Source organism: Salvelinus sp. IW2-2015, linkage group LG17, assembly GCF_002910315.2.
Source record: "Salvelinus sp. IW2-2015 linkage group LG17, ASM291031v2, whole genome shotgun sequence".
NCBI classification, from domain to species: domain Eukaryota; kingdom Metazoa; phylum Chordata; class Actinopteri; order Salmoniformes; family Salmonidae; genus Salvelinus; species Salvelinus sp. IW2-2015.
The window spans coordinates 24,994,270-25,005,382 of record NC_036857.1 but is presented as its reverse complement, the minus strand read 5'-3'; the positions used below and the strand labels follow the sequence as shown (position 1 = coordinate 25,005,382).

The window sequence follows — 11,113 nt, the reverse complement described above, 5'->3', positions numbered from 1 at the left end:
CGAGATTATAACAGAACATGGCCAAGATGTTCAAATGTCCATAAATGACCAGCATGGTCAAATAATAATATCACAGTAGTTGTCGAGGGTGCAGCAAGTCAGCACCTCAGGAGTAAATGTCAGTTGGCTTTTCATAGCCAATCATTAAGAGTATCTCTACCGCTCCTGCGGTCTTTAGAGTTGAAAACAGCAGGTCTGGGACAGGTAGCACGTCCGGTGAACAGGTCAGGGTTTCATAGCAGCAGGCAGAACAGTTGAAACTGGAGCAGCAGCATGGCCAGGTGGACTGGGGACAGTAAGGAGTCATCATGCCAGGTAGTCCTGAGGCATGGTCCTAGTGCTCAGGTCCTCCGAGAGAGAATTAGAGAGAGCATACTTAAATTCACACAGGACACCGGATAAGACAGGAGAAGTACTCCAGATATAACAAACTGACCCTAGCCCCCCGACACAAACTACTGCAGCATAAATACTGAGCTGAAACAGGAGGGGTCAGGAGACACTGTGGCCCCATCCGATGATACCCCCGGACAGGGCCAAACAAGAAGGATATAACCCCACCCACTTTGCCAAAGCACAGCCCCCACACCGCTAGAGGGATATCTTCAACCACCAACTTACCATCCTGAGACAAGGCCGAGTATAGGCCACAAAGATCTCCGCCACGGCACAACCCAAGGGGGGGCGCCAACCCAGACAGGAAGATCACGTCAGTGACTCAACCCACTCAAGTGACGCACCCCTCCTAGGGACGGCATGAAAGAGCACCAGTAAGCCAGACGTGATCAAGCCCCTGCATTAATTAGGAGCGACAGTTAGAGCGCCAGATCGAGACTCACATCCTATAACCACTAAAACAGACACGCTGGGCCTGACACCATATGCCTAGATGCGTCCTCACCATCTCCCCCAAGTCTTGAGCACCATTCAGTCATACAGAAACCGGTGAGTAGTCCGAACGACTGATAATAGACCGCCGCACGCTGCACGATACCTCGCAGCTCATCTTAGTCTCTCTCTCTTTTGCGGAATGCTGCTTTTTAGTTAGCTTTGCGACAGTATCAAAAATAAATTTCGGATTGTTCTTATTTTCCTCAATTAAGTTGGAAAAATAGGATGATCGCGCAGCAGTGAGGGCTCTTCGATACTGCACGGTACTGTCTTTCCAAGCTAGTTGGAAGACTTCCATTTTAGTGTGGCGCCATTTCCGTTCCAATTTTCTGGAAGCTTGCATCAGAGCTGGGGTATTTTCTGTATACCAGGGAGCTAGTATCTTATGACAAATGTTTTTAGTTTTTCGGGGTGAAACTGCATCTAGGGTATTGCGCAAGGTTAAATTGAGTTCCTCAGTTAGGTGGCTAACTGATTTATTCAGGTTCATGTTTTGTTTATTGATACTACATTCTCATCTACTGCTCATATACATATATAATACTGTATTAAATAATGATGTAGTAATAACTGCTTACTGTACCTCTCGCCACAGTGACCTGCTCAAAGGGTTCCAGGACTCTGCACACCACCTCCACCACCTCCCATTCCTCTTGGGTCAGAGCATCAACAGGTGCATTGACAATGGCCAGGGTAGAGATGATGGCATCCTTTGACTCAAGAAACCGCTTCAACATATAAAATGTTGAATTCTACCTTGTAGTGCAGTCTCGTTTAGGCCTCAGCTCAGGCATCCCCATCTGGCATAGTGTAAACTTTCATTTTTCAGCACCTACTGAGATCCTGTGGAAGTATTCCACAGCTGCTTTCACTTTGTCCACAGTGGGCTTCATCACCTTCAGAGCATCTCTTACAATCAGGTTGATTGTGTGGGCAAGACATGGATGATGGGTCCATTTAAACATTTTCATGGCTTTGGTTATGTTAGCTGCATTGTCGCTAACACAAAAGACCACTTTTCCATCTACTTGCCATTCTCTGGCCACTCTCGACAGTTCCTCTGCCAAGTTTTGAGGTGTGTCTGTCGCTGAACTCAAAGCAGTCCAGAAGACAGCTAGACATCGAAAAATCTTCAATGAAGTAAAATGTAACCAACATGTAAGAACTGGTTACCCTTGATGTCCAGCAGTCAGTGGTAAGGCAAACTGCAGTAGCTTTTTGGACTCTTTCCCGCGCTGAAGCCTGTGTGCTCTCGTACAGTGTTGGAATATGTGATTTTGAAAGGGTTTCCCTGCTTGGAATTGTGTACGTTGGATTTGGACTACTGCTATAATTTCTAAAACCTCTGTCCTCCACGATCGAAAATGGCTGCAAATTGGTGTCAATCATTTTAGCCAATGCAATATCAATTTGGCCTTGTTTTGCTACAGACATAAACTGGTCAATAGAAGACTGTGTTGCTGTGGGTCATGGAGTAGGCCTACTAGACTGAGGATCCACCACTATCACTAGCAGGCCCGCTAGCTAGCTTCACAGTTGGGTGCACAGTTCGCATATCCCGGTGTAGGTTGTGCGTAGAACCGGCTTGATATGAGATTTTGTTTTGGCAAATTCTACACTGTGCTCTAACATTGTCTACATTATTAAAATGCATCCAAATGCTACTGTGCTTCCGACTCATTTTCCAGCTGTTGTTTTCATAGCAGCCGAGGAGAGTGAGGAAGAACAGCTAAGTGTGTGACTGAGTGAGTTGGCTCGGCCCTCCCTCACGCATCTTTGGTTCATTGCTTGACACTGTGTCTGACAGGAACAACAGGTGAGGCTGTTAGTCTGAGCAGACAGTCAGAACGAATGTGTGTGCTTGAGCATTTAGGCCTATATTATTTAAAATGTTTTCGTTCTTTGAATTAGTTAATTATATTATTTTAAATCTTTTGATTTATTCATATCTTTATTGTTTTATATTTTTATAAATAGATTTGTCTCTTCTGATATGCGAGCCGGCTCCCAATGTTCACCTACAAGAGCCGGCTCCTAGAGCCGACTCGTTCGCGAACGACCCATCACTATTAGTCATCTGATTTATTTGTTTCGGTCTCAGCTCCTGATATCATAGCATAAAAAAACGATAATATGATTCCTGAATTAGCCAAGTTGCATGTGCACCCAGCTATATATTTGTAGGTTTTCATTGTAAATAAGAATTTGTTCTTAACTGACTTGTCTAGTTAAATTAAATAAATACAAATAGTTTCCCCTGGCTAAAGTTAATTTTTGAGATCCACCGGAGTCATTGGCGTAGGGTTAGCTGGCTGTTTCTAACTAGTCTTGGAACTGTGTTAACGGGCAACCTCTCCCTGCTTGGCTCGATGGGATATGTAGTGATTTTGCCAACACAGCCAGATATGTACAGTCTTGTACCCTTAACCTTTTTTTAAACTGACTATCGTATTTGTTGATTTAAATCAAGCTTTATTCATATAATGAGTAATCCAGGAATGTCACTAGTTAATTGAGATGAGAAACCTCAAAAATAGCAACTCTACAGAGCACCAAGGACTACAATGAATGGCCAAATTAGAGATGGATGGGAGTCTCTCCTGTCTGAGGCAATACTTATTGCTACGCAAATGGATGTTGCACCTCAATTTAGCAAGGAACACAGCCGCCAGAGGAAAAGGAAGAGATCTCTCAAGAGGAGACCGCTAAGGACAGTGCAACAAACAGGGTTTCGAAACAGTGTTTTTTTACTGCTATGGACAACATAAGTGACTTGGACACTAGGTTCCACACCACTGCAAAAATTGTAGAATAATTTTCTGCTGTTCTGAAAATTGGGCAGATTAGTAAGGATAAAGTATCTTCTAAGATGCAGCTGCAAAGCATTTTTGGACAAGAGTGTATTGCTTTATGTATATTTTGCACATTGCCTGTGAATGTTGTTGGTGGCGAGAGCTTTCAGTAAGCTAAAACTGATAAACTATTTGAGATCCACTATGTCCCAGTACAGGCTTTGCAGTCAGTTAGCTAGAAAGCTGGACTTCAAAGACTTGATCAGGGACTTTGCTAGCAAGAAGGCTTGGCTCTTGGTAAGCAAGGGCCAGTGATAACTGTTAAATGGCATGGCTGTGGATATTGGATCACTACACACGATGCCCACAGCCTGAGAACAAGATGTATCTCATAGTAATGGCTGGATTGCCATAAAATTTGTTGTGCACAATCAAGACCCCAAATGGAAGAAACCTATTGATCTGATGACCACTTGACCTTCCCTCTAGCGCCACCATCAGGCCTTTTCATTTCCACTTTTACAGCTGCTTATTTTCTAGTTGGTATGTATACTTAGTTAAAAAATCTGCTGCTGATTTTATTATTTTGAATAGATTGTAATTTTGTATTACATTCTATAGATGATAATGTTAATGTATTTTATTTGGAGAGGTTATACTTTAGTTATTCATTAATGTTAAGAGAATTTTCCTTTAAAAGTAATTTTAATGGTAACATTCTTGATACTGTAAAAGATGGCATTTAGCACATTTCTTAGAGGGTATCAGTCTTGCATCAAATAGTGAATTCCACTGTATGCAGAATGTTGCATGCATGTCTGCACAGTGTTATATTTTCACAGCTCACTGTCAGTAAATATTGGACTACAAGAGTTGCAAGCCTGCAAAGGAAGAGTTATTTAAAGCTTTGATTGGGTTCTGGAGGTGTGTGGTTACAGCAATTGCGCAGGGTTGGTGTGGTGGTGTGGCCTGTGATATATTTTCATGGGGCCCAAAATTCCTGGCGGCGCCCCTGACAGCAGCGCCCCTGATAGCAGCACACTGATACGGAGCCCCACCGAGCCATCACGACTGGACTACCGACGTAATCTGCCCGAGGGTTTTTTTTCAACTGGCTCCTCTGTCGCGACGTTCCCTGAATGCCCATCTGCTAGCCTGCTAGGCCTGGCCTGCTAGCTGTCTGAATCGCCATGTCTCCAGCCCGCCTAGCTACTCACTGGACCCCTATGATCACTCGGCTACGCATGCCTCTCGCTAATTTCAATATGTCTTGTCCATTGCTGTTTTGGTTAGTGATTGCCTTATTTCACTGTAGAGCCTCTAGCCCTGCTCAATACGCCTTAGCTAACCCTTTAGTTCCACCTCCCACACATGTGGTGACCTCACCTGGTTTAAATTATCTTTCAAGAAATGATATCTCTCATCGTCACTCAATGCATAGGTTTACCTCCACTGTATTCACATCCTACCACATCCTTTGTCTGTACATTATGCCTTGAATCTATTCTACCTTGCCCAGAAACCTGCTCCTTTTACTCTGTTCCGAACGTACTAGACGACCAGTTCTTATAGCCTTTAGCCGTACCCTTATCCTACTTCTCCTCTGTTCCTTTGGTGATGTAGAGGTTAATCCAGGCCCTGTAGTGCCTAGCTCCACTCCCATTCCCCAGGCGCTCTCATTTGTTGACTTCTGTAACCGTAAAAGCCTTGGTTTCATGCATGTTAACATTAGAAGCCTCCTCCCTAAGTTTGTTTTATTCACTGCTTTAGCACACTCTGCCAACCCGGATGTCCTAGCCGTGTCTGAATCCTGGCTTAGGAAGACCACCAAAAACCCTGAAATTTCCATCCCTAACTATAACATTTTCTGACAAGATAGAACTGCCAAAGGGGGCGGCGTTAGCCTGCAGAGTTATGTCTTACTATCCAGGTCTGTGCCCAAACAATTTGAGCTTCTCCTTTAAAAAATCCACCTTTCCAGAAACAAGTCTATCACCGTTGCTGCTTGCTATAGACCACCTTCTGTCCCCAGCTGTGCCCTGGACACCATATGTGAATTGATTGCCCCCCCATCTAGCTCCAGAGCTTGTGCTGTTAGGTGACCTAAACTGGGACATGCTTAACACCCCGGCCATCCTACAATCTAAGCTTGATGCCCTCAATCTCCCACAAACTATCAATGAACCTACCAGGTACAACCCCAAATCTGTAAACACGGGCACCCTCATAGATACCATCCTAACCAAACTGCCCTCCAAATACACCTCTGCTGTCTTCAGCCAGGACCTCAGCGATCACTGCCTCATTGCCTGCATCCATAATGGGTCTGCGGTCAAAGACCACCCCTCATCACTGTCAAATGCTCCCCAAAACACTTCAGCGAGCAGGCCTTTCTAATCGACCTGGCCCGGGTATCCTGGAAGGATATTGACCTCAGTCCGTCAGTAGAGGATGCCTGGTTATTCTTAAAGTGCTTTCCTCACCATCTTAAATAAGCATGCCCCATTCTATTTAAAAAAAAAACAGGAACAGATATAGCCCTTAGTCAGGTCTGGAGTGAACCGCCCTTGACCAACACAAAAATATCCTGTGGCGTACTGCATTAGCATCGAATAGCCCCTGCGATATGCAACTTTTCAGGGAAGTTAGGGACCAATATACACAGGCAGTTAGGAAAGCAAAGGCTAGTTTTTTCAAACAGAAATTTGCATCCTGTAGCACAAACTCTCAAAAGTTCTGGGACACTGTAAAGTCCATGGAGAATAAGAACACCTCCTTCCAGCTGCCCACTGCACTGAGGACAGGAAACACTGTCACCACTGATAAATCCATGATAATTGAGAATTTCAATAAGCATTTTTCTACAGCTGGCCATGCTTTCCACCTGGCTACCCCTACCCCGGTCAACAGCCCTGCACTCCCCACAGCAACTCGCCCAAGCCTCCCCCATTTCTCCTTCACCCAAATCCAAATAGCTGATGTTCTGAAAGAGCTGCAAAATCTGGCCCCTACAAATCAGCCGGGCTAGACAATCTGGACCCTCTCTTTCTAAAAATATCCACCGAAATTGTTGCAACCCCTATTACTAGCCTGTTCAACCTCTTTCGTATCGTCTGAGATCCCCAAAGATTGGAAAGCTGCCGCGGTCATCCCCCTCTTCAAAGGGGAGACAATATAGACCCAAACTGCTACAGACCTATATCTATCCTACCCTGCCTTTCTAAGGTCTTCGTAAGCCAAGTTAACAAACAGATCACCGACCATTTTGAATCCCACGAACCTTCTCCACTATGCAATCTGGTTTCCGAGCTGGTCATGGGTGCACCTCAGCCACCCTCAAGGTCCTAAACGATATCATAACTGCCATCGATAAGAGACAATACTGTGCAGCTGTATTCATCGACCTGGCCAAGGCTTTCGACTCTGTCAATCACCACATTCTTATCGGCAGACTCAACAGCCTTGGTTTCTCAAATGACTGTCTCGCCTGGTTCACCAACTACTTCTCAGACAGAGTTCAGTGTGTCAAATCGGAGGGCCTGTTGTCCAGAACTCTGGCAGTCTCTATGGGGGTGCCACAGGGTTCAATTCTCCGGCCGACTCTCTTCTCTGTATACAGCAGTGATGTCACTCTTGTTGCTGGTGATTCTATGATCCAAATCTACGAAGACGACACCATTCTGTATTTTTTATTTATGTCACCTTTATTTAACCAGGTAGGCTAGTTGAGAACAAGTTCTCATTTACAACTGCGACCTGGCCAAGATAAAGCAAAGCAGTGTGACACAGACAACAACACAGAGTTACACATGGAGTAAACAATAAACAAGCCAATAACACAGTAGAAAAAAAAGAAAGTCTATATACAGTGTGTGCAAAAGGCATGAGGAGGTAGGCAATAAATAGGCCATAGGAGTGAATAATTACAATTTAGCAGATTAACACTGGAGTGATAAATGAGCAGATGATGATGTGCAAGTAGGGATACTGGTGTGCAAAAGTAAATAAAATAAAAACAGTATGGGGATGAGGTAGGTAGTTTGGGTGGGCTATTTACAGATGGACTATGTACAGCTGCAGCGATCGGTTAGCTGCTCAGATAGCTGATGTTTAAAGTTGGTGAGGGAAATAAGTCTCCAACTTCAGCGATTTTTGCAATTCGTTCCAGTCACTGGCAGCAGAGCACTGGAAGGAAAGGCGGCCAAATGAGGTGTTGGCTTTGGGGATGATCAGTGAGATATACCTGCTGGAACGTGTCCTACGGGTGGGAGTTATCGTGACCAGTGAACTGAGATAAGGCGGAGCTTTACCTAGCATAGACTTATAGATGATACTATATGTATACTTCTGGCCCTTCTTTGGACACTGTGTTAACTAACCTCCAGACGAGCTTCAATGCCATACAACTCTCTGTGGCTTCCAACTGCTCTTAAATGCTAGTAAAACTAAATGCATGCTCTTCAACCGATCGCTTCCCACACCTGCCCGCTTGTCCAGCATCACTACTCTGGACGGTTCTGACTTAGAATATGTGGACAACTACAAATACCTAGGTGTCTGGTTAGACTGTAAACTCTCCAGACTCACATTAAGCATCTCCAATCCAAAATTAAATCTAGAATCGGCTTCCTATTTCGCAATAAAGCATCCTTCACTCATGCTGCCAAACACCCTCGTAAAACTGACTATCTACAGCTCAGCGTTCAACACCATAGTACCCTCAAAGCACATCACTACGCTAAGGATCCTGGGACTAAACACCTCCCTCTGCAACTGGACTTCCTGACGGGCCGCCCCCAGGTGGTGAGGGTAGGTAGCAACACATCTGCCACGCTGATCCTCAACACTGGAGCTCCACAGGGGTGCGTGCTCAGTCCCCTCCTGTACTCCCTGTTCACCCACAACTGCATGACCAGGCACGACTCCAACACCATCAAGTTTGCAGACGACACAACAGTGGTAGGCTTGATCACAGACAACGACGAGACAGCCTATAGGGAGGAAGTCAGAGACATGGCCGGGTGGTGCCAGAATAACAACCTATCCCTCAACGTAACCAAGACTAAGGAGATTATCATGGACTACAGGAAAAGGAGGACCGAGCACGCCCCCATTCTCATCGACGGGGCTGTAGTGGAGCAGGTTGAGAGCTTCAAGTTCCTTGGTGTCCACATCAACAACAAACTAGAATGGTCCAAACACACCAAAACAGTCGTGAAGAGGGCACGACAAACCCTATTCCCCCTCGGGAAACTAAAAAGATTTGGCATGGGTCCTGAGATCCTCAAAAGGTTCTACAGCTGCAACATCAAGAGCATCCTGACTGGTTGCATCACTGCCTGGTACGGCAATTGCTCGGCCTCCGACCGCAAGGCACTTCAGAGGGTAGTGCGTACGGCCCAGTACATCACTGGGGCAAAGCTGCCTGCCATCCAGGACCTCTACACCAGGCGGTGTCAGAGGAAGGCCCTAAAAATTGTCAAAGACCCCAGCCACCCCAGTCATAGACTGTTCTCTCTACTACCGCATGGCAAGCGGTACCGGAGTGCCAAGTCTAGGACAAAAAGGCTTCTCAACAGTTTTTACCCCCAAGCCATAAGACTCCTGAACAGGTAATCATCTTCATCTTCTGCACATCTATCACTTCAGTGTTTAATTGCTATATTGTAATTATTTCGCCACTATGGCGTATTGCCTTACCTCACTTATCCTACCTCATTTGCACACACTGTATATAGACTTTTCTATTGTATTATTGACTGTATGTTTGTTTATTCCATGTGTAACTCTGTGTCGCTTTGCTTTATCTTGGCCAGGTCGCAGTTGTAAATGAGAACTTGTTCTCAATTAACCTACCTGGTTAAATAAAGGTGAAATAAAAAAAACAAGTAGGCATGCTTTAAGCTCATGAAGTGAGCGCTATTAAAGCGTCCAGCCTTTGGGAATCGCGCTCCAGTGAAATTGGAGCGCTGACATACTCTGTTCAGAACTAGGCTTACTGTTCGTCAATATAGGCCTCGTACATATACACATTTTCAGGATCTACATGATTTAACCACAAGATGGCACAGTCACGCAATAATTGACCCAATGAGTGTGACTGGACATCCCTCTATAGATGACTAGAGAAAATATAGGCTTTTTCTGTTGGCCCTAAATGATTAAAACCGTGATTAGTCCACGTGGAATTACCTTCAGCGAATGCATTTGTAATTGCACTGACCTGTTTAATTTATTACTGCTAATCTTTACCATTCAATTACAAACCAGTAATATAACTACCTACCGAGGAATGTGTAGTTACAGGTATAAGGGCAATTTAGTTGAGCGCATCTGTAGCCTACAAGAAGAATGTGATATTGTTGCAATAGTTCACCTACTGGGCGCGCTCGATTTACCTGCTTGCGTGCCGGGTCCCAAAACGTTCCCGAAGAACGACTGAGAACTCTGTCTACCCGCACGCTTGGCGACCTAAATTAACTGCGTCCATTGAAAGGTGATTGCGCGGAAGCCCCGCCCAATTATTTTCCATTGGTTGATTTACAATGTTTTTACTCTTGTCCCATGATCTGATTGGAGGTGGAGCCAATCCCCGGCTGTCATTTGAGGCTGGATGGGCTTTCCTTCAAGAAATCAACATGTTAAGAAGGAGCAAAAAAAAGTTTAGGCCATTTCTCAGCGTATGGTTGGTTTCACTGACTGTTGCGCCTTTAGAAATATACCTTGCTGTGTGAGCCACTGGCTTGAATCGGAGACGAGACTACATGAGGCGTAACAACTGCCGAGACCGCGCGCTTCTGAGCTGGGTTTACGAGGGTTGAAGAATAAGGAGCAAGTTGCCAGCAGTAGACTACACTACGCGAGTTCTGCGAATATATTCGCTGCTTGGGCCAGGTATGTTTGTCAGTTTCTAAGGATAAGGATTGCGTCGCTGATATCAAGGTTGAGGATGTAGAACAGGTGCGCGGAACTAAACTGGGACCTGGCTAATTTTGGAAAAATAATTGTAGGCTACATTCGGGCAACAGTTTGTGCTCAATTCAACGATATAGTAACTCGAGGATATGTTGTTCATCAAATTGATACATCGACTCTGTCTCAAGTGGAGTTTAGGCTATGTGAGTAGCGCATCATAGGCTCAACTACGGATCAGTACAACATTTACTTATTGGCTATTGTGCGCAATAGACTATTAGACAACTGTTTCAGACCGATTCACTGAAAGTGAAGTAGGTTACTGATTCAGAAGTAGAGCTTCATTGCCCAACCACTCAAGAATTTAGCGCGAGTTACAACCAAAGCTACCCCGCGATTGATCTCGCCTCCTGCGATAACACTGACGCAGATAATCGTGCACTACAGTCTATTGAATTGCAGACACTCGGGTGACTTTCCAGTCATTCAATGTACGGGTTGTTCATACGGATAAT

General features: G+C 44.9%; 1 protein-coding gene across 1 annotated transcript in view; it reads right to left on the bottom strand.

Annotated features, from left to right (window-relative positions):
• si:ch73-206d17.1 (tyrosine-protein kinase STYK1) overlaps positions 1-10,164 on the bottom strand; it is an 18,661-nt gene extending 8,497 nt beyond the window's left edge. Inside the window, exon 1 of the mRNA XM_024005221.2 lies at positions 10,082-10,164. The gene's annotated coding sequence lies outside the window, so the exon portion shown is untranslated. The remainder of the gene's footprint in view (positions 1-10,081) is intronic.
• Between the last annotated feature and the right edge of the window lie 949 nt (positions 10,165-11,113).